At 36.5% G+C, this 21,615-nt stretch overlaps 1 protein-coding gene and 1 pseudogene across 50 annotated transcripts in view; one reads left to right on the forward strand and one right to left on the reverse strand.

Annotated features, from left to right (window-relative positions):
- The window catches only part of LOC143679489 (ZZ-type zinc finger-containing protein 3 pseudogene), a 21,018-nt pseudogene extending 20,582 nt beyond the window's left edge, over positions 1-436 (forward strand).
- LOC143660720 (uncharacterized) overlaps positions 1-21,615 on the reverse strand; it is a 298,041-nt gene that overhangs the window by 162,979 nt on the left and 113,447 nt on the right. For 3 of the 50 annotated variants that reach the window (XR_013164271.1, XR_013165076.1, XR_013164846.1), the window contains exon 1: positions 1-21,610. This exon is cut by the window's left edge and continues 29,185 nt beyond it. The exons of the other annotated variants lie outside the window; for them this stretch is intronic. The gene's annotated coding sequence lies outside the window, so the exon portion shown is untranslated. Of the gene's footprint in view, positions 21,611-21,615 lie in introns of those variants that run through there. 50 annotated transcript variants of the gene reach the window in all.

Here is a 21,615-nt window from a genome sequence, read left to right on the forward strand (position 1 = left end):
GACTGTGTTTCAGCTCAAATGATGTATTTTGCAGAACCTCAAGAATATGGTTACACAGAGAACTTCACCATGAAGGGTAGTCCCTACCAGAGGCAGTCCCACTAAAAACAGTTCTCTTTGCAGAGAAAATGGACAACATGAGGAAAATAATCTTAGTTCCAATGAAATAAATGTAACGTTAGTGGTAATATAAGTGAGTCTCATACAAATCCAGATGAAATTTCTCAGAATGAAAGAGGGATATGTTCTAACTTTGAAAATTATGGAACTGAAGGACTAAATAAGCCACCCTCAGAGGCAAGATTCAATATTGGACATTTGCCAACTGCCAAAGAGCGCCAATTAGCACATTATAGAAGATGAAGATGATGATCCTGATGTTTATTACTTTGAATCAGATCATATGGCATTGAAACACAACAAAGAGTATGTATAAATATGATAAGCATGAATTTTGTTGTTTATTATTTCCCAAGTTTTCAGTATCTTTTTATCAATTCTATTCATAGCATTTTTATTGCAGCTGAATTTAAGGCTTTAGCTGAAATTTTAGGTTGAACATAATGATTTTCTCAACTTGTAAAAAAAAAGACTTTAAAACTCATAACTTGTAAAAAAAAGACTTTAAAACTCATTTTTATTATTCTCCTCTATAACAATATGGGATTTCTAGTTCTGACATTTCCCAGTCTTAAATAGAAAAGATATATGGAAATAGAATAAATGTTTTTGTTTTTTAATATATTTTATAAAATTTGAGTCAACTTAAAAAATGGAAATATCTTTAGTTTTCACAGTACACTATGATTTGTAGTTTCAGTTTTATGAAATAAAATGTCTGTGCCTTCCAAATGGTGTAAAACAATGAGTGCTTAGACATCATCTACATATTGAAAAATTTGGCAGGTTAGAAATCTACTTTCTATCTTACATTTAATTCCTAATTAAATTTTTTTTACTTCAAAAATGTGCTTTATGCATCGTTTTTAACTTTTGCTCAGAGAAATAGATGTCACTGTTAACACTGTACCAGTTGTATGTTGTAATTAGCATATTAGCAGCAACAGTCTGCTGTATAGTTTTCATAAAGCATTTGACATAGCTCTTCCTGATACTAAATATAAAAGGAGACAGTATCTTAAAATATTACCAGTTCCTAACTTTTGCCATAAATTTTGGAACTTTAAATAAAGAATTCTGCTTCCAAAAAAAGAAAGAAAGAAATATACTCAAGATGAAACATCTGCAAGTGAGGACTTAACATTCAGGCTTCCATGGTTTAGTAATCAAAGTGATTTAATTCAAATTTAGGTTCTTCTACTCACTTGGTTAAATCCTATGAGCCACAATTTCTTTATACGTAAAAAAAAAAAAAGTAACAATGCCTTCCAGGGTTATTACAGGAATTAAAATGAAGTTACTTAATGGTCTTCTGAAAAAGCACAGTAACTGTTAATAGCAGTTGTAAATAGATATTTTTTGTTTTAGAACAAAGGAAGGAAAATCTCCAGGCATAGGATGGAGTAACCTTTGTGTTTTGAAGGGAGAAATCACAGGAATTTCGTGTGAGACTCTCCCAGAGTTGTGAGTATGAAAATTGTGGGACTGCAAGATTAAAGCAGAGATTAGCCCAACCCCTGGGGCAAATTTCCCCAAAACTGAGAGGGGAAAGGGCTAGTGTCCCATGAAGTTGCAAGGCAGGCCTTGATTCACTCAAGCACCTTCGGGGGGAGGGGGGACAATAACTGAGAGTAGATTTCCCATACAACTTGAAAAGTAGGAATCCCCTGCTAGATTCAATTTGATTTAGTAAAATGGCTTAAATAAAGTCCAGCTAGTAACAACAAAGCAACGATTCAAATCCAAGTTTGTCAGAGTCTAAAATCCTCCTGTCACCTGTGCTATCTCTGTAAGAACAAACTTGTCCAATGCATGAGATGCACTAAAACAGTAGATCCATGGCAGTTTCTTCTTAGATGGAGATCAATACATCATTTTTTTAAAATTAAAATTATGTTTACATGAAAATTTTGCTCTTGTTGCTGACTACCTGGATGGGCTATATCTATGGGGTTGCATTTACTATGCTTCCCTCAGTAAAGAAGAAGATGGGTAGAAAGAACATGTTGTGAAGATTCTGCCTAAATAAGGTCTGGCTAGTTTTCAGTACCTCCACAGATATGCTAAAACCTAGCCTAAGAAGCAGAGTCTAAAGAGAAATGAACCATCAGAGTAAATGTAAGGTTGCCACACATCCAGGTTCCTTGGGTCAGACGAAGTCCTGCACGTGACTCAGGTAGTCATTAAGATATGTTGGTGTATACACCCTGATCCCATTTCCAATAGCTAGCTTTTGTCAAAAGCTAGAAAACTAGAGTCTCGGCTTTGAAGGACTCTCTTTGAAGAAGAATCTGTTATAAGCAGAAGTTCTACTGATATCCTGTAGTGCGGGTTTTGATAATGAAATTTCTGAGGGACTAATCAATTTCATGAAACCAAAGAATTTTTCTATTTTCACATTATAGCAAGTAGAAAGGCCAGATTTATAAAAATGACTTCATGCTATGTCCGAAAAGAAAATAGTTTTAGATTAACATTATTTCCTAGTTGTGAAATAAATAAATATAAGACTTGAGCATGTGTGAAAGAAGCTAATAGAATTTCTAATGGCCCTGCTGGAAGTCAATGACCAGAGTAAAAAGTCACATACCAATGTGTACGGGAATTAAGAAGGTCCACCTCAGAGGCTTGGCTAGGTTAGATATTCCCGAAGAGTTAAGTATACTAAATCCTTGTTGGTGAACCAGTAGCATCCCATCACCTGAAAGCTTGTCAGAAATGAAGTATCCTAGGCTCCATCCCAGAGTTAGTGAATGAGTGTCTGAATTTTAATAAGAAGCTTCGAAGATCTATACACTTTAAGTTTGAAAAGTATTATACCTATGCACCTCCTTAAGTACAGCTAGAAATACTACACTAAAATACAGTTTCCCTTTCTGTAATTTCAAACATCTATCAGACTGTTCTTATAAATTAAAATTCCTTAGATATTGCAAAGGAAGAGCAAGGGTATACTCTCCCTGAAAAATGACCCAATACTGAAATTTGGTCATTTTTACTAATCTGCAAAAGTATGACTCCAGATAAACTGTGTCAGTCAGATCAAAGGTTTTCTTCCTGATATATTTTAATACCACAGACGCTTTGTTTTTATATTTTGTTTCTCATTATCCTCAAATGACAGCAACTCCTAAAATTAAAAAAAAAGAAATCTTTACTTCTTACTACTCTTTCCCTTTTTATATCATGTAATTAATGTTGTATTAATGACTTTTAAATGTATTAAGGGGAGTTGTACACAAATAAATTTATAAAACAGAAACATACTTTTATAACAAAATCATATCCTCCACTCAGTCACCTCAAGCTCTTAAGCTTCTTTCAATTCACCTGTTGAGCTAATTTAGATTTTTAAATTTGAACTTTCTGAGAGCAAAAGACAAACTTAATTTTCTCTACGCTCATATATTCAGAGTGGCTACAAGTAAAGGATGAGAATACTATTGATCGACCATTTAGGTGACACTTAGAGATATGTACAAAAATGATCAGTATACTTTCTCCAACTACAAGGTTAAGGAAAACTCTGTACTTTCAATTTTAAAACAAATTTTAAGTTATGTTTGGTTACGTATGGATTGAAAGACCAGAAAAGAACGGGATTATTAATTAACCAATCAATCAATCAAAAAAATAAAGATTACCAAACACTGTAAGGGATTATTTGAATGCAAATTAACCTAGAAAAAAAAAGTATCCATATCAGTGAAGAGTAGCGAATAATTCTGCATTGAAAATCTAAGTCACTCATTCAATAAAACTACTTAAATGAATTACTCCAATAGGCTAGTGTGGAGTATTACTTTGGCAGTCTCCAATGAACCATGACTTCTAGTAATCACACCAACTCTTGGCAGGATCAATGGGACATTAACAAGCATAATACAAGAAGCTTGATAAGTGCTTGCATACTGGGGTTTGTCCTCTGGGAATGTTCCCTATTGATATTCAGCTGCCAAACAAAGAAGACCAAGCAAACCATGTAGAGAGAAAAGTAACAACCTCCCAGTTAGGTGCTAGACATGTGAGTGAAGCCATATTTAATCTTCCAGTCCCAGATTACAGACAACAGCTGAAGACCCAACCAGCTGAGCCCCAATCAATTCAGACTCGTAAGCAAATAAAATGTTAGATGTTTTAGTCTAATATATTTTGGAATAGTTTGTTACCCAGTAGCAGATAACCCAAACAACTAGGCAATATATCTGGTTTAGAATGAAAGAGCCTTAAGAAAAAAATCTAGGATGATTTTTTCTGTTTTCTTTTTCTGACCTACAAAAGATAAACTCATACCTAAAAGAACATTCAGTAAATTCAAATAAAGGGCAAGACACTAAATGTTTATCTTTCACAGGATTAGATAAATAATTAGATCTATTGATAAAAGAAATTAACTTTTTCTCTATAAACAAAGAAATGGAGCTGAAATATCACATAAGCAAAAGCAAAAAAAAAAAAAACATTATAGAAGTCAGTGATCTTAATGTCAGTTTTAAATGCCGAAGGATTAGTGAAGTTGGGAATATATGTAATCAGGGAAAGCAAACCTGAGATTGAGCTAAAGGTTTAATAACTATATAAGTCTAGAAATTTTATTCACGTTCTATCCTAGATCTTCTGCAACTGGAAAGAAGGAAGAGATGGAGGCATGGAATGAGGAAGGAGATATTGTAAAAATAGGTTTAGTTTATCAGAGAGTTACAAAAGTATTGAAATATGTATTAAATGAACTAATTTTGTAGGGAATGATTGTATCTGTGTGAAATAGTATTTTTTTCAAAATATCGTTCTATGTATACTGCTCTTCAAATGATTTAAGTATTTTATATCTATTACTTCATCAAATTCATAATAAGTTCTAAGGCAGAAATTCTTAATGGGGGTGGGGCGGGGGTGACATCCTTCTGAGAATCCAAGAAAAACTAAAGGCTCCAAGAACACATAACTACATAAAGCTATAGAAGGCCATTTATTGATCACCGATTAAAAATCTATGTTCTCTAGTGAAATGGATATATTAGTCTAATTTCATTGATGAGTAAACAGAAGTATTCTAAGATCATATGGCTAGTAATTGATAGGGCCAGCAATATACCCTGTCAGAGGACATACCACTAGGTCCTTGTTTCTGACTTTGGTGTACAACCAGAACAGGAATGCTGAGGAAAAACAAATGCTTCCCAATTTTCTACTTACACAGTGCAGAAATGAACAGCCATTTGAAGGTGAGACAAAGAAGGTAAACTGCCAGCAATGACCAAACCCTTCCTGGCTAAAACATCAGTTATGAGATCAGCGGCATCTCATTACTATAAAAGGCATGTGAAGCACCCACCAATTCCAGAGAAATGACTGAGCTGGAATGCAATTTCCACTAAATGTTGTTTCTATAGAGAAAACCATTGCCTATTCTATAGCTCTTGAGTAGATGGATTTAACATCTTTTGTATACCCTCTGATGGTAAAAAACTTCCTGAAGGTTCTCCCTGGAAAAGCAGAGCTGAGGAAAGAATATGGGCCAAAATACCAACTCAACTGTACTCAGACCACCCCTAAAAATTTTCTAGAGGACCTGACCAAAAGGGGGGAAAGAAATGTAATAGAATAAGGTATCAGAGTCTAAGAGATTCCAAACAGAGTTGAGAAGTTATTCTGGAGGTTACTCTTTTGCAAGCTTCAGTTAGATATCACTAATTGCCATAATATGCCAAGCCCCAAACAATAGTTTTCCTGAAAACCCTAAAGAATACTCAGGGCTCTATCTGAGACTATAAAAGTTTCACTCGCAAAGTTTATTTTTCAGAAACCTATAAGTTTCAGATTGTTCCTATGACAGTTCTTGATACTCAAGAGGTACCAGTCACTCCAAAAATATCAATCAGTTGCAACCCCCTACCCCATTATGTCAGCACTCCTTTTCAACATGAAGAAGTTAGAATGGTCATTGCCCAAATATCCCTAAAGATTGGGAGGAGTTGTTGTAACAGAGAAGGTAGGCTGTAACAAATGAGTATGACTAATGAATCATTTATATTGATATTTCTTTTTAGTCTCCAGTGTCTCAGAGCAGTTAGAAGGTAATACCTGAAATTGTAGAACTGTAACCCATACAATATTTTGAAATTTGTTCTATAACTATTTGTCAAAATGTACTTTGAAATTTATTACTTTTTTGATATGTTATATTTCACACTAAAAAAATGTTTAAAAATAATTCTCTGGGAGAAACTTAAGAGACTTTGTGGTCATAATGGCCCTTACTTAAGGACTCTATTATGTTTGTAGGTATTAGTGGTTTTCCTCACTGTAAAGATTTCCAACCAATTAGTGGTGAAAATAAACCTATGCCATTACTTATTAATTCACTGGTTGGAGTAGCAGATTTTTGCACCAACTGGGATCACTAATGTCACCTTTATAGACTGCAGACTTGAGATTAAGGTCACACTCGAATTTGGATAATACAATGCCCTAAACACATATTTATGATAGTTTGGTTTCATATGATTCCCTTTTCAATACCTACTTTGGAGTACCTAGAAAAACTATATACAGAAAGGACTAGAGAGCTTTTCTGTATTATATTTGAGATTTTCACTATTAAATTGAAAAGCTGCCTTCTGAAAAGTCATTAATAGTCCTTCATATCTTGAGGGATAATTACCAAGTTAATTGTCCCCTTCTTCATATCTATGAGAAATATCCCCCAATATAGTGTTATAAGCCCTGAAAATCGGAGGTCTAGTAAGGTTGTTCTCTAGCTATTTTCTCATTTCCAAAGTCTTTGGTGGCAATTCTCAAACTTGGATCAAAAACTGTAGGCTATCTGTTCTAGGTTGCTAGCTGCCAGAATGCAACACACCAGAGATGGATTGGCTTTTAATAAAAGGGGATTTATTTCATTAGTTCTTCAGAGGAAAGGCAGCTAACTTTCAACTGAGGTTCTTTCTTACGTGGGAAGGCACAGGGTGATCTCTGCTGGCCTTCTCTCCAGGCCTCTCGGTTCCAACAACTTTTCCCGGGGTGATTTCTTTCTGCATCTCCAAAGGCCTGGGCTGAGCTGCCAGTGCTGAGATAAGGTATGCTGAGCTGCTTGGGCTGTGCTACGTTGAGCTCTCTCATTGAAGCACCAGACAATTAAATTAAATATCATTCATTACAGCAGGCACGCCACCTAGCCCACTGCAGATGTAATGAGCAACAGATGAGGTTCACGTACCATCTGCTCATGTTCACAACAAAAGAACCAGGTACCTTCACCTGGCCAAGTTAACAAATGATTTCCTCTACCACACTATCTGAAAACAAATATGGGCAGTTGGCAAGTCTTTGAGAGGACTACCAGCAGACCGTTAAAGAATCTACATCTCCAATCGCTTTCTGAGACCAGAAAGTATTAATGTATAACAATGGTGTTTTTAAAAGATAAATCTTTTACAATATTCATCTGCCTTTCTCATCACCATTTTCATCCATTCAAGCCTTACCTATCCTTCTATTTTCTGCACAACTGCTACCTTTTAAATAATGCTTTCTGTAACGCGTTCCCTGCCAAAAAGTAATCTCTGGGAAAAAGAATGGAATTCTCATACTATTGCCTCTACTGTTCCAAAAGCATTACCATTTTAATATTTTGTATGATATTATTTCTTCTTCAAACAACATGAGCACTGCGGTCCTTCTTCTAGTGCCTAACATCTTGCACATACAACATCTGTGTGTCCTGGGAGGGCATGTGGGAGCATGCCAAAACTTACTGAGCATGTACGTTGCCTCAGGCACTGTGTTTTACCTACATTACTGCTTTTAATATTCACATCTCTATCAAGTAGTGATTATTATTCCCATTTTACAGATTAGGAAATGGAAATGAAGAGAAATTAAGGGTTGACCAAAATCACAAAGCTTATATGGCAGAGCTGGAATTTAAACTCAGGTTTGAGTAATTCTAAGCGTTAAGGCACTTAAAAATAAATTTCATACCCATTGAGTAAATCATTTAGTGAATACCATTTCTGTTCAAGGTATTGTTCTGAGAACTACTGGGAATCAGGATTCTTTAAGTTTAACAACTGTTCTGTAAGTAACTATAATTCAAGATTTAAAAGTGATAGTCCAAGAAGATGCTTTTCATGAATACTAAGGATGCTCACTTTTTTTAGGGATGCAGTGCAGTGGATTGGTAGTAGAATTAAGACAATCATGAGGAAGATGGCACTGAGTTGCAATTTAGATTTAAACAGCAGAGATGGTAGAAATAATTTTTTAAACATTAACTAGGCTCACCCTAGTATTCTTTCTGCAGCAAGAAAAGTGAACTAATAAATTACATTCAGTAAGAGCATACCCTTGATAGCAAAGACAATTTCATATATTTGGTTTTTTATGCAACATTCATTGTGGAAACATTCAACAACTATTGACTGTGCAAGGATGGGAAGAGCGGCAAAGGGGTAGGGGATTCCTAGTAATCCTTAGTATATTTAATCAGCTCAAACACACTGTTCCATATGCAGTCTGGTTTTACAATACCTGTTAACTGTCCCCTTTTAATCATTAACTGTCCTTCCTTAAGTTGCAAGTGTTCTCTTGCTCAATTAAAAGTCTTTATGTGTTCTTTACATTCAAAGTGACTAGCCCAAATCACATTATATCAGGGTTTTTTTGTTATTTGTTTTTGTTTTGGGCATGGGCAGGATCCAGGAATCTAAATCTGGGTCTCCCAGCATGGCACACAAGAACTCCACTGAGACATCGTTGCCCACCCCTTATATTAGTTTTAATTCCCAAACTAAGTACAAATCTGTTTTTAAAATATTTATCTGTGTACATCAAAGGATTTTTCTTTAGAAACTACCTTTGTATAAAAAGTCATTAACAGCAGGTCAAGATGGCGGCTTAACAACGTGCGTGTTTTAGTTCGTCCTCCAGAACAACTACTAAATAACCAGTAACAGTACAGAACAGCTCCTGGGGCCACGTCAGTGACCAGACACACAGCGTACCCCAGTCTGGACCAGCTGGACCAGCTGCGAGCACCCCCCCGAACCGTGAGTTCCCAAAGCTGCAGCAGCCAGTGCCCCTCCCCCACAGACTGCTTTCCAGAGGGGAAAGGAAAGGACTTTACCAGCAGCAGAGACTGGGCACAATCAAACACCAATTGTGGAACTAATTAACTAATTCTGACTACTAAAAATAGGCCCCCAGCTTAGGTGAACCTGATCAAAGCGGAGGTTGCTCATTTTTGCCCCGGCGGCAAGGGGGAAGGACTGACAGGAAAAGGGGGAAAAAAAAAAGAAGGAAACAGAGGTTTTTGTGGCTGTGTATCTATAAAGGCTTGACTGCCTCTGGATACAGCGGCAGGACTTTTCAGGCTGCAACTGCCCCAGACATAGGCAGAAGTGAGCTCTTTTGGGGGCTTGTCTGGAGCCTGTGCCTTCCCCGGGGGGGAGGTGAAGCCCAACTCAGGTGGAATCCCTCCATCAAGGAATTCAGAAACCAGGGATTGGTAATTTGAAGCCCTTAAAACCAGCCTACAACCTCTCCTCTGTCTCCACCATGCCCCCAGTAGGGTGAGTCTGCCAAAGTTAAAGGTACCGCATCATCTTATGCTGGTGGGACCTGCAGTCAGACAAGCACCACATACTGGGCAGGATAAGAAAAACAGAGTCCAGAGACTTCACAGGGAAGTCTTTCAACCTGCTGGGTCTCACCCTCAGGGAAAACCGACACAGGTGACTCTTTCCTCCTGATAGGAGGCCAGTTTGGTCTGGGAAAATCTGGCTGGGGTCTATAATATCTAAGTAGACCCTCCTAAATGTGTGTGGGTGAAAGGCACCACACAAGCAGGGCAAGAAACAAGAAAACAAGAACTGGAAAATTCTCCTCTGTTAAACAAAACTTAAGCTAAAGGTTCAGATAAAGCTGAACGAAATGTCAAAGAACAGATAGACACAAATTCATCCAGCAAGAAAACCCTAGATAAAAGAAGTGAAAGCAACCTCCAGAATAAACTAATTAAGGTAATTAAATGCCTAGATGCCAGTAAAAAATAAATCACACTAGGAAAATTGAAGATATGGCCCAGTCAAAGGAACAAACCAACAATTCAAATGACATACAGGAGCTGAAACAATTAATTCGGAATGTACAAATAGACATGGAAAACCTCATCAAAAACCAAATCAATGAACTGAGGGAGGATATAAAGAAGGCAAGGAAAGAACAAAAAGAAGAAACTGAAAGTCTGAAAAAACAAATCACAGAACTTATGGGAATGAAAGATACAGTAGAAGAGATGAAAAAAACAATGGAAACCTACAATGGTAGATTTCGAGAGACAGAACATAGGATTTCAAAACTGGAGGATGGAACATCTGAAATCCGACAAGAAACAGAAACTATAGGAAAAACAATGGAAAAATATGAGCAGGGACTCAGGGAATTGAAAGACAATATGAAGCGCATGAATATACATGTTGTGGGTGTCCCAGAAGGAGAAGAGAAGGGAAAAGGAGGAGGAAAACTAATGAAGGAAATTATCACTGAAAATTTCCCAACTCTTATGAAAGACTTAAAATTACAGATCCAAGAAGTGTAGCGTACCCCAAAGAGAATAGATCCAAATAGACATACTCCAAGACATTTAATAATCAGAACGTCGGACTTCCGGAGAAGATGGCGGCTTAGTAAGACGCGCGGGTCTTAGTTCCTCCTCCAGAAAAGCAACTAAAGAAACAGAAACAATACAAAACAGCTCCCGGAGTCACGACAGAGACCAAAAAGACAGCGTACCCCATTCTGGAACGGCTGAACGGGCAGGGAGAATCCGCTGCGGTGAGATACCCGAGGGGCGCGCGTTTTCCCGGCCGGGGCGGCTGGCGACTGGGGTCCCCTCCACGCACGTGGCTCCCCGGTCTGACTAGGAACGTTGGATAGCGGGGCCCTCCCACCATGCTTGGCGTCTCGGGCCAGCTGGGCAATTTGGACCAGCACTCCCCCAAGCCACGGCGGCCGGTGACCCCCCCCCATGCGCGGTTTCCTGGGCCGACTGCGAGATTCGGATTGGCAATTTAAAGGAGCCACAGCATCTTCTACTGGTGGGCTCCCCAGACAGACGAGCGCCACGAGCGCCACCTACTGGGCAGGAAAAGAAAAACAGAGCCCAGAGATTTCACAGAAAAACCTTTCAACCAGCCGGGTCCCACACCCAGGGAAATCTGATCAAATGCCCAGACACCAGCAGAAAATAATGGATGACGCTCGGAAAATTGAAAATATGGCCCAGTCAAAGGAACAAACCAATAGTTCAAATGAGATACAGGAGCTGAGACAACTAATGCTGAATATACGAACAGAAATGGAAAAACTCTTCAAAAACCAAATCAATAAATTGAGGGAGGACATGAAGAAGACATGGGCTGAACAAAAAGAAGAAGTAGAAAATCTGAAAAAACAAATCACAGAACTTATGGGAGTGAAGGACAAAGAAGAAAAAATGGAAAAAACAATGGATACCTACAATGGTAGATCTAAAGAGACAGAAGCTACAATTAGTGAACTGGAGGATGGAACATCTGAATTCCAAAAAGAAACAGAAACTATAGGGAAAAGAATGGAAAAACTTGAGCAGGGGATCAGGGAACTGAATGACAATATGAAGCGCCCAAACATACGTGTTGTGGGTGTCCCAGAAGGAGAAGAGAAGGGAAAAGGAGGAGAAAAACTAATGGAAGAAATTATCACTGAAAATTTCCCAACTCTTATGAAAGACCTAAATTTACAGATCCAAGAAGTGCAGCGCACCCCAAAGAGAATAGACCCAAATAGGCGTTCTCCAAGACACTTACTAGTTAGAATGTCAGAGGTCAAAGAGAAAGAGAGGATCTTGAAAGCAGCAAGAGAAAAACAATCCATCACATACAAGGGAAACCCAATAAGACTATGTGTAGATTTCTCAGCAGAAACCATGGAAGCTAGAACACAGTGGGATGATATATTTAAATTACTAAAAGAGAAAAACTGCCAACCAAGACTCCTATATTCAGCAAAATTGTCCTTCAAAAATGAAGGAGAAATTAAAACATTTATAGACAAAAAGTCACTGAGAGAATTTGTGACCAAGAGACCAGCTCTGCAAGAAATACTAAAGGGAGCACTAGAGTCAGATATGAAAACACAGAAGAGAGAGGTATGGAGTAAAGTGTAGAAAGAAGGAAAATCAGATATGATATATATAATACAAAAGCCAAAATGGTAGAGGAAAATATTATCCAAACAGTAATAACACTAAAAGTTAATGGACTGAATTTCCCAATCAAAAGACATAGAATGGCAGAATGGATTACGACCCAGCAATACCACTGCTAGGTATCTACTCAAAGGACTTAAGGGCAAAGACACAGACGGACATTTGCACACCAGTATTTATAGCAGCATTATCTACAATTGCAAAGAGATGGAAACAGCCAAAATGTCCATCAACAGACGAGTGGCTAAACAAACCGTGGCGTATAGCTACGATGGAATATTATGCAGCTTTAAGACAGACTAAACTTATGAAGCATGTAATAACATGGATGGACCTAGAGAACATTATGCTGAGTGAGTCTAGCCAAAAACTAAAGGACAAATACTGTATGGTCCCACTGATGTGAACCGACATTCGAGAATCAGCTTGGAATATATCATTGGTAACAGAGACCAGCAGGAGTTAGAAACAGGGTAAGATAATGGGTAATTGGAGCTGAAGGGATACAGACTGTGCAACAGGACTAGATACAAAAACTCAAAAATGGACAGCACAATAATACCTGAGTGTAATGTAACTATGTTGGAACACTGAATGAAGCGGCACCTGAAATATAGTTTTTTGTTTGTTTGTTTGTATCTTTTGTTTTTGTTTTTTTTCTTTTTCCTTTATATATATATATATATTTTTTTATTAGTATTATTATTTTAATTCTCTTCTCTATATTAACATTCTATATCTTTTTCTGCTGTTTTGCTAGTTCTTTTCCTAAATCGATGCAAATGTACTAAGAAATGATGATCATACATCGATGTGATGATACTAAGAATTACTGAGTGCATGTGTAGAATGGAATGATTTCTAAATGTTAATTTCTTTTCTTTTTTTTGATTAATAAAAAATTAAAAAAAAAAGTAATGTTATCACACTAGATGAATTTTATAGAAGCAGCTACATTATTACAGTGTCTTAGTAAGAATTGTATAAGATTGGTAGCATTGTATTTCTTGGTATCCATTACAGGTGTTAACATTTTTGTTATTTAATAAAAATATATTTTTATTTAAAAAAAATAATAATAATCAGAATGTCAGAGGTCAAAGAGAAAGAGAGGATCTTGAAAGCAGCAAGAGAAAAGCAATCCATCACATACAAGGGAAGCCCAATAAGACTATGCGCAGATCTCTCAGCAGAAACCATGGAGGCGAGAAGACAGTGGGATAATATATTTAAATTATTAAAAGAGAAAAACTGCCAACCAAGAATTCTATATCCAGCAAAACTGTCCTTCAAAAATGAGGGAGAAATTAAAACATTTTCAGACAAAAAATCACTGAGAGAATGTGTGACCCAGAGACCAGCTCTGCAAGAAATACTAAAGGGAACACTAGAGACAGATACGAAGACAGAAGAGAGAGATGTGGAGAAGAGTGTAGAAAGGAAGACTATGAGTAAAGATAAAAAGAAGGAAAATTATATATGACTTATAAAATCCAGAAGGCAAAATAGTAGAAGAAAGTACTACCCATGCAGTAATAACACTGAATGTTAATGGATTAAACTCTCCAATCAAAAGACATAGTCTGGCAGAATGGATTAAAAAACAGGACCCATCTATATGCTGTCTCTACTCAAAGGACACGAGGCCAAGGACACAAATGGACATTTTACACATCAATGTTTATAGCAGCATTATTAACAATTACCAAGAGATGGAAACAGCCAAAATGTCCATCAACAGACAGCTGACTAAACAATCTGTGACATTTACATAAGATGGAATATTATGCAGCTGTAAGACAGAATAGAGTTATGAAGTATGTAACAACATGAATGGACCTTAAGGACATTATGCTGAGTGTGATTAGCCAGGAACAAAAGGACAAATACTGTATGGTCTCACTGATAGGAACTGACATTAGTGAATAAACTTGGAATATTTCCTTGGTAACAGAGACCATCAGGAGATAGAAATAGGGTGAGATATTGGGTAACTGGAGCTGAAGGGATACAGATTGTGCAACAGGACTGAATATAAAAACTCATAAATGGACAGCACAATACTACCTAACTGTAATGTAATTATATTAAAACACTGAATGAAGCTGAATGTGAGAATGATAGAGGGAGGAGGGCTGGGGACATAAATGAAATCAGAAAGAAAGATAGATGGTAAAGATCAAGATGGTATAATCTAGGAATGCCTAGCATGTATAATAATGGTGAAATGTACAATGTACAAATTTTAAAAATGTTTTTGCATGAGGAAGAACAAAGGAATGTCATTACTGCAGTGTGCTGAAAATAGATGGTACTTAGTAGTTTAAAATTTCAACTAATGTGTGAGACTAAAGCAAAAAATGTTTATTTGTTACAAAATTTATATTTTGACTAGAGCATTTCCTAATATAACTCATGTAGATAGTTTGATTGAATGTCATAAGTACTTGGAATCTCAGGTAGGACATGAGATTTTGTTAGTTTGTCCAAAGTGATGCCCCGATGAATCCCAGAGTGATTTGATCAGTGACTAGAAAAGTGTTTGCAAGCCCCCTTCGGGGCATGGTGAGAGTGGGGAGAAATTCAACTTCCCCAAGTTGAATTCCTGATATTCTCACAAGCAGTGTGGACAACCAAAGCTATAGGCTGAGCCCCCAGTCTTGGGGGTAGTTCATATGAAACTTAACCCCACAAAGGATATGTCAAGTCTACTTAAAATTTAGGCCTAAGAATCACCCCAAGAGAGCCTCTTTTGTTGCTCAGATGTGGCCTCTCTCTCCAGCCAACATGACGAGCAGTCTCGCCACCCTCCCCTTCTCTGCGTGGGACATGACTCCCAGGGGTGTGGACCTTCCTGGCAACGTGGGACAGAGATCCTGGAATGAGCTGAGACTCAGCATCAAAGGACTGAGAAAAACCCTAGAATGAGCTGAGAATTAACATCAAGGGATTGAGAGAACCTTCTCGACCAAAGGGGGAAGAGTGAAAGGAGACTAAGTGTCAATGGCTGAGAGATTCCAAACAGAGTTGAGAGGTTATCCTGGAGGTTATTCTTATGCATTAAGTAGATATCACCTTGTTGTTCAAGATGTAGCGGAGAGGCTGGAGGGAACTGCCTGAAAATGTGGAGCTGTGTTCCAGTAGCCATGTTTCTTGATGATGATTGAACAATGATATAGCTTTCACAATGAGACTCTGTGAATGTGAAAACCTTATGTCTGATGCTCCTTTTAGCTACTATATCAACAGAAGAGTAGAACATATGGAATAAAAATAAATAATAGGGGGAACAAATGTTAAAATAAATTTAGTTTGAAATGCTAGTGGTAAATGAAAGCGAGGGGTAAGGGGTATGGTATGCATAATCTTTTTTTTTCTCTGTTATCGTTTTATTTCTTTTTCTGTTGTCTTTTTATTTCTTTTTCTAAATCGATGCAAATGTTCTAAGAAATGATGAATATGCAACTATGTGATGATATTAAGAATTACTGATTATATATGTAGAATGGAATGATATCTTAATGTTTTGTTTGTTAATTTTTTTAATTAATAAAAAAAGTTAAAAAAAAGTCATTAACAAAAAGCAACCATCTACTTCAGAGAAAACATGAAAATCATGTTTTCATCTATATGCAAAACATGAACATAAATATAAAGGCAAACTTAACTGCTACAATGAAATACCAGAGTCACTTCTAAAGGAATATGAGTGTTCCCTTAATAAATGTGTTAGCAGAAAAATCAATCAGTTGTAACATGCCTTAAGCAATGAAAATCTGTCTCCTTCTTCCTTTCTTTCTTGTCCTTCGGAAAAGACAACATGTCATAGTGAGACTTTTTATAACAGCATCCATTCTTGTGACAAATGTTTGCCAAGTGTATGTAAGGGGCGGGGCCGGGGGTTGTAGGCAAAAAACAAAAAGGCAAAGAAAGCAGAAAAGGGACAGAAAACAGTAAGACGCCATCTGCTGACAAATGGCAGGAAAAAGAGGGAGAAGAAATTTGAAAGTATCACTTCTGGACTAATGTGTTGAGAAAACACAAGACAACAACTTTTCACTTATTTCATGAACTACAAATCTTTACCCTGAGAATACGTAGAATAAGTTTTGTTTTTACTTTTGTATAGTTCATGTCCTGAAAATTATAATAAATGATAAAGAACACTTAATATCATTTGCCAATTGCAGACAGTATTACACTCAAAAGTTTAAATATTTTTGACATTAGAGCAGTATTACACTAAATGAAAGCAAACTAGAACTATCCCAGTAAAATATTTCAGCCTATCCAGGCAAAGCCAGTTAAAGGATGATTTCTTTAGTTAGAAGCTGTCACTTAAGTTCTAAGTAAACCTTCTGGAACAGAAGACTACAGGATACTAAAGGATAATCTTTTACAACCAAATTTTGCATATATCACTTTATATGATCTTCAAAAAGCTGATCTGAATAGTGTGTTATGTACATATAGGACGTTGGACATTACTCATCACTGATTACAAACTAGCCAATGACTATCAATCACTCATTCTGCTACAAAAGGGATTGAACATTAGAAAGAGTAAAAAGCTCTGTGGCTGTGAATGGAATAAAATTTAAGTGATAAATCTCAGAGCTGAGGAGAAAAGAGAATGAGGTTTACTTGCATGAACACTGGTAAACCACCTCTTTAAGAAACTGTAATACATTTATTTTTAGTTCTTTTCTCCTTTTTCCCTTTTAACCTGCCCCCTACCCTGACCCTACCCCACCCCACACACAATATGCCTATGTTCATTTCAAATACAATTCGTATGCCCACTTAAGTTGCAACCTGACTTCAGCTTTACAGGGAGTTCCTTTTAATATCCCTATTTTTAGTATGTGACATTTCTCATCATTTCAAAGAAACTATTTGAAATTGAGCATCTGAAGGGTAGGTGAATACCACAAAACTGTCATCAGTAGACATCACTGTCCTTTACAAGTCTGAGCATGTTGCATGAAAGTTATCAACTCAAAGGACTTGAGGTTTGCTAATTTACAATACTGATAATTTCAGGCATAAAACCTACAAAAAGGCATTGTTTTCCTGATTTATTTTGTCTGCATTTATATTATCTGATTGTTCTGCATCAAACACAGAATTAAAGAAACACTGATATTTTGTTATAAAAATATTTTTCTTTTTATCATGGCATTAAGCTTAAAAGGTGCAACAGCTACAAAAGAGCTCAGCAAGATAAACAGCTATGTTAGAAAGCAACGCCTTTTTAAGTCATGTTATCATAACTACACTAATTCTTGAAGCAATTATGTCAATTTAAATTGGAATTAGTCATTGTATTAGTACAAATGGATGTCAGCTTGGTAGTTCACGGTCACTAAAATTTTTTCCACTGAAATTATTTAGTTATTGATGGCTTTTAAGAATCTGTCCTACAAAGATTTTTCAGGAACAAATTATCTTTATCAAGTCAGGACCCACTTATAAAATGTGTAGGAAAGAGAAAAGAAAATATGGATATACCTAAGATATTTTCACAGAAGAAAAATTTACTCAATGGTCGGTTATCCATTTAATTTCTAGGTTTCTGAAATGCATTTCTTAAAGCACCAGAGTTTTCTGAAGTGTTCTAAAGGAGGATACAGGAAAGGTGTATAGGCATGGTAGCAGTGATATAAATTTACAGAAAAGATCATTTATTAGGACATGCCATATATAAAGAGTACTGGACTTGCAGTCAGAAAAAAAAAATCTGTTTTTTTAATTCCCAGTCCTATTACTAGCAATGTGAAATTTTCATGCCTACATCTCAGCTTCATCATCTACAAAACGAGAGACCTGATATTCTCTGTGGTTCCTTCCAGCACTATATTCCTATGAGTCTTACCAGCTTATAAAACAAAAAACACACCCAAAAAAGGAAGAACTTTATAATAATTAAGGCAATTCAAAAACAGAATGAGCAGTTAGATACCAAAGTTCAAGGAGGGGGTGGTTTATAAAGCCTACTCAACCAAAATGGTATCATCTTGCATAGACCTTCTTCCTTCCATATGAAGATGTGCCCCCATTCAAAATAGTAGAAACTCCTATGCTTAATTATTATTCTCCAAATTTTAAAATGTACAAAAAATTCTCTATATTAATATTTCATGATTCAAAGGACTGAGACTGAAATGGCAAATAGGGAATCACACAAATATATTTGCAGCCAGCCTTATTTCTGGGCTTGCTATTGGCCTTTCCGTTGTCAGCCAGCTGCTACATCTTTTGGCCAGAGGGCTCAATCATTTTGCACGGGTAGGTAGCCCAAGCGGCAGGCAGTGTCAGAAATTAATGCCAGCATTCTAGCTAAAGCCTTCAATCAGTTATTAAACAGAAGTGATGGGTAAATAACCTGGCTTCTTCACCCCTCAGGTGTCAAAGCTCTGAGATATGCTCTTTACATTAGTTTCCAGTGTTCTCCAATAAAATAAAGCTCAGTTGCCCACAACGGTAACTTGCTTGATAATGCATCCTCTACTGACTGCTTTCTCCCACTCATTTCCTCATTCAATACTATACAGTATTTCTTTTACCTTACAAATAAACTATGTGCCCTGGCATCCTTGACCCAAGGGAACTGAAACTAAAAAAATACTTCATCCACGATGACCCAAGGACATGTATTTACAAAGCACAAAAGATTCTTCTCTTTGTTTCTTCTTAACTCTTCTACAGACAGATAAACCCTAGATTCTCAGTTTTATCAGAGAATTAGCAACAGAAAATAGAGAGGTATTTGTACAATAAGAAGTTATTTTGTGGTATTTCTGTGAAAATTAAAGATTTCATTAGACTCATTATAGTAATTAAGAAGAGCAAAATCGCTAAATTTTTCAATTCAATAGTGAATGAGTTACTTCTAAGGCAAAAAAGACAAAACTACTTTAATATTATGCTCTAGACACCACTTGACTCCACCTGAAATACAAAAAGAAGATGACCCAGGTCCTGCCCCTTAGGAAGTCACTGTCTAGAAAGAAAGAGAAACATGTAAATGAATAATCATATGAAAGTATAATAGATGCAATAACTAAATTGTAGAAAAGGCAACAGAGGAATGTGTGGCTGTAGGGGAAAGGATCAAAAAAAGTTTTCTAGGCAGGTACTGCCTGAACAAAGTTTAAAGGATGTCTAGGAAAGTGGATTAGGTATTCCAAGAGGGAGAGAAACATTCCAGGTAGAAAGAACAAACCTGTGAAAAAGTAGAGTCGTAAAGTTGCTCTGTGTGCTCATTCTTCCCTGGCTCCAATTCAAAAGAAATAAAATTAACAGTCGTGTGCAAAAACATAACTTTTTCCTTCCAAATTATAAAATCCTCATACCACATTAATAATTACTTGATGAAAATCAGAAAAGTTTTCTGTCACAGAAATGGCTTCTAAAATGCTGTGTTGTCAGGGATTACCCCGTGGCATAAATAAGAGGAAAATGATCAAGTTCAAAATGTAGTTACCTTAAATGTTCACCATTACCTGTTAAAATAAAAGCCCCTGAATCTATATCCACAGGGAAAAACTCCCTATCTTTTAGAAATAAGATTTAGTCTGTCATTTTCTTTGCTTTAATTTAAACTCATTCTCAAGAGTTTCAGTAGACAGTGATTGCTACTGTCTGGTTACAGAGACATATCTTCTGCTGTTAACTCTTTAAGAGAAATGAGAGACTGCATTGAGACTAGAGACTTCGGAAACTGTGCCCCAGGATTTGGTATTATAGGAATTTTCCTAGATTATTAATAGGAACAGAGCAATTCTACAACCTTGATTTTTTTTTCTTCTTCTGGACTGTCAGGGAGAAAACAGTATCCTTAACTACAGGTCAAGTGTACAGCTTTTATTCTGAATGTAACAACTTTTAAAGTGGACACTTAACTAGAAAGCTCTATTTATAACAGATAGTATCACTTCTTTCATTAAAAGACTGTAGGAAAAAAAAGACTGTAGATAGCATTTCATAAAAACACAAGAAAAATACTCAAGATGAACTCAACAAAAAATTATGACAAGGGATATTCTAACACTTAATAAATAAAATAGGGAAAGAACCTCTCACAACAAAAGGATCCAATGCCATATACCAATGAATGAGCAAGGTTCTACAAACTTCACCTTGAAAGAAAGAAACCTAAATTAAAGCAAAATAATTTGGATCCTATTTATTTCAACACCCTGGGCTTGTAAAAAATTCCAAAAAAAAACAACTTTCAAATCCTGGACTCCATTAAAAACAGGTAAGTGCTACCTCTGACAGCTAATGAGCACTAGCTGATGGGTCAAGGTTACTGCCACCCTGCAAATATGGCAATAGCTGAAACGTTGTTTGTTTTGTTGTTAATTTGTTCACTGCTGAGGAGTAATCCAGCAGTAACTCCCTTTCTGCATTCTCTTGCAAACAGAGCTTATTTGAAGTCATTCTTATCCACACAAATAAAATTTTCAGAACAATAGTCCAGATCTGGATTCCTGCTTTCCTCTGTAGTACCTTCTTCTATTAAGCATCTCTATACCTATACCTTGGGTACTTCTTTTCCGTTCATTTTACCCAACTTTGGCAGGATATGAAAATTCAATTCTTTTGCTTTCTTCCCATTTCAATCTGGACATATCACTAAGAAAGACTTGAAAGTAAGAAACTGACTCAGTAACTTTCACTAGGAATCAATTAATGGCACATTAAGAGACCTTTTGCCTCAGCATCTCCACTTCTTAGCTCTTTCACCTTTGGAAAGTGACTTAATTTTTCTAAGTTTTAGTTTCTTTAACAAGCAAATTAGGGACAGAATCATATGACAATAAAGGGGCTTTCAAGTGTTAAAAGTCTTGCTTTCATGAAGTAGCTCCATAGGCTGTTATATAAACTAAAAATCCTAGTTTCAAATAAGTTTCAGAAATGAAATTTAAATAGATTTCTTCTTGTCTTAAACTTTTAAAATGCTAAGTATGCATTGTAAATTTCCAGGAAAGCATTTTACCTAACTTATTTGACAGAAAATCCTTTTCTCTTTTTTTATTAAAGCAAACCCCGAAGATTCAGTTTTCCCAGAATATACTTGCAGAATGCTGAACTAACCAATTAAGAATGACAAAAATGAATGGATTTGAAGGGTCACTCAGGGACCCACCAGAAGTAGCCGTGGCTACAAATCAAGATCCCTGTCTCAACTATAGGTTCCGTTGCCGACTAGCTGTTTGTCCTGGATACAGTTTATTTTA

The sequence above is a fragment of the Tamandua tetradactyla genome, chromosome 1 (assembly GCF_023851605.1).
Source record: "Tamandua tetradactyla isolate mTamTet1 chromosome 1, mTamTet1.pri, whole genome shotgun sequence".
In the NCBI taxonomy this organism is placed as follows: Eukaryota; Metazoa; Chordata; class Mammalia; order Pilosa; family Myrmecophagidae; genus Tamandua; species Tamandua tetradactyla.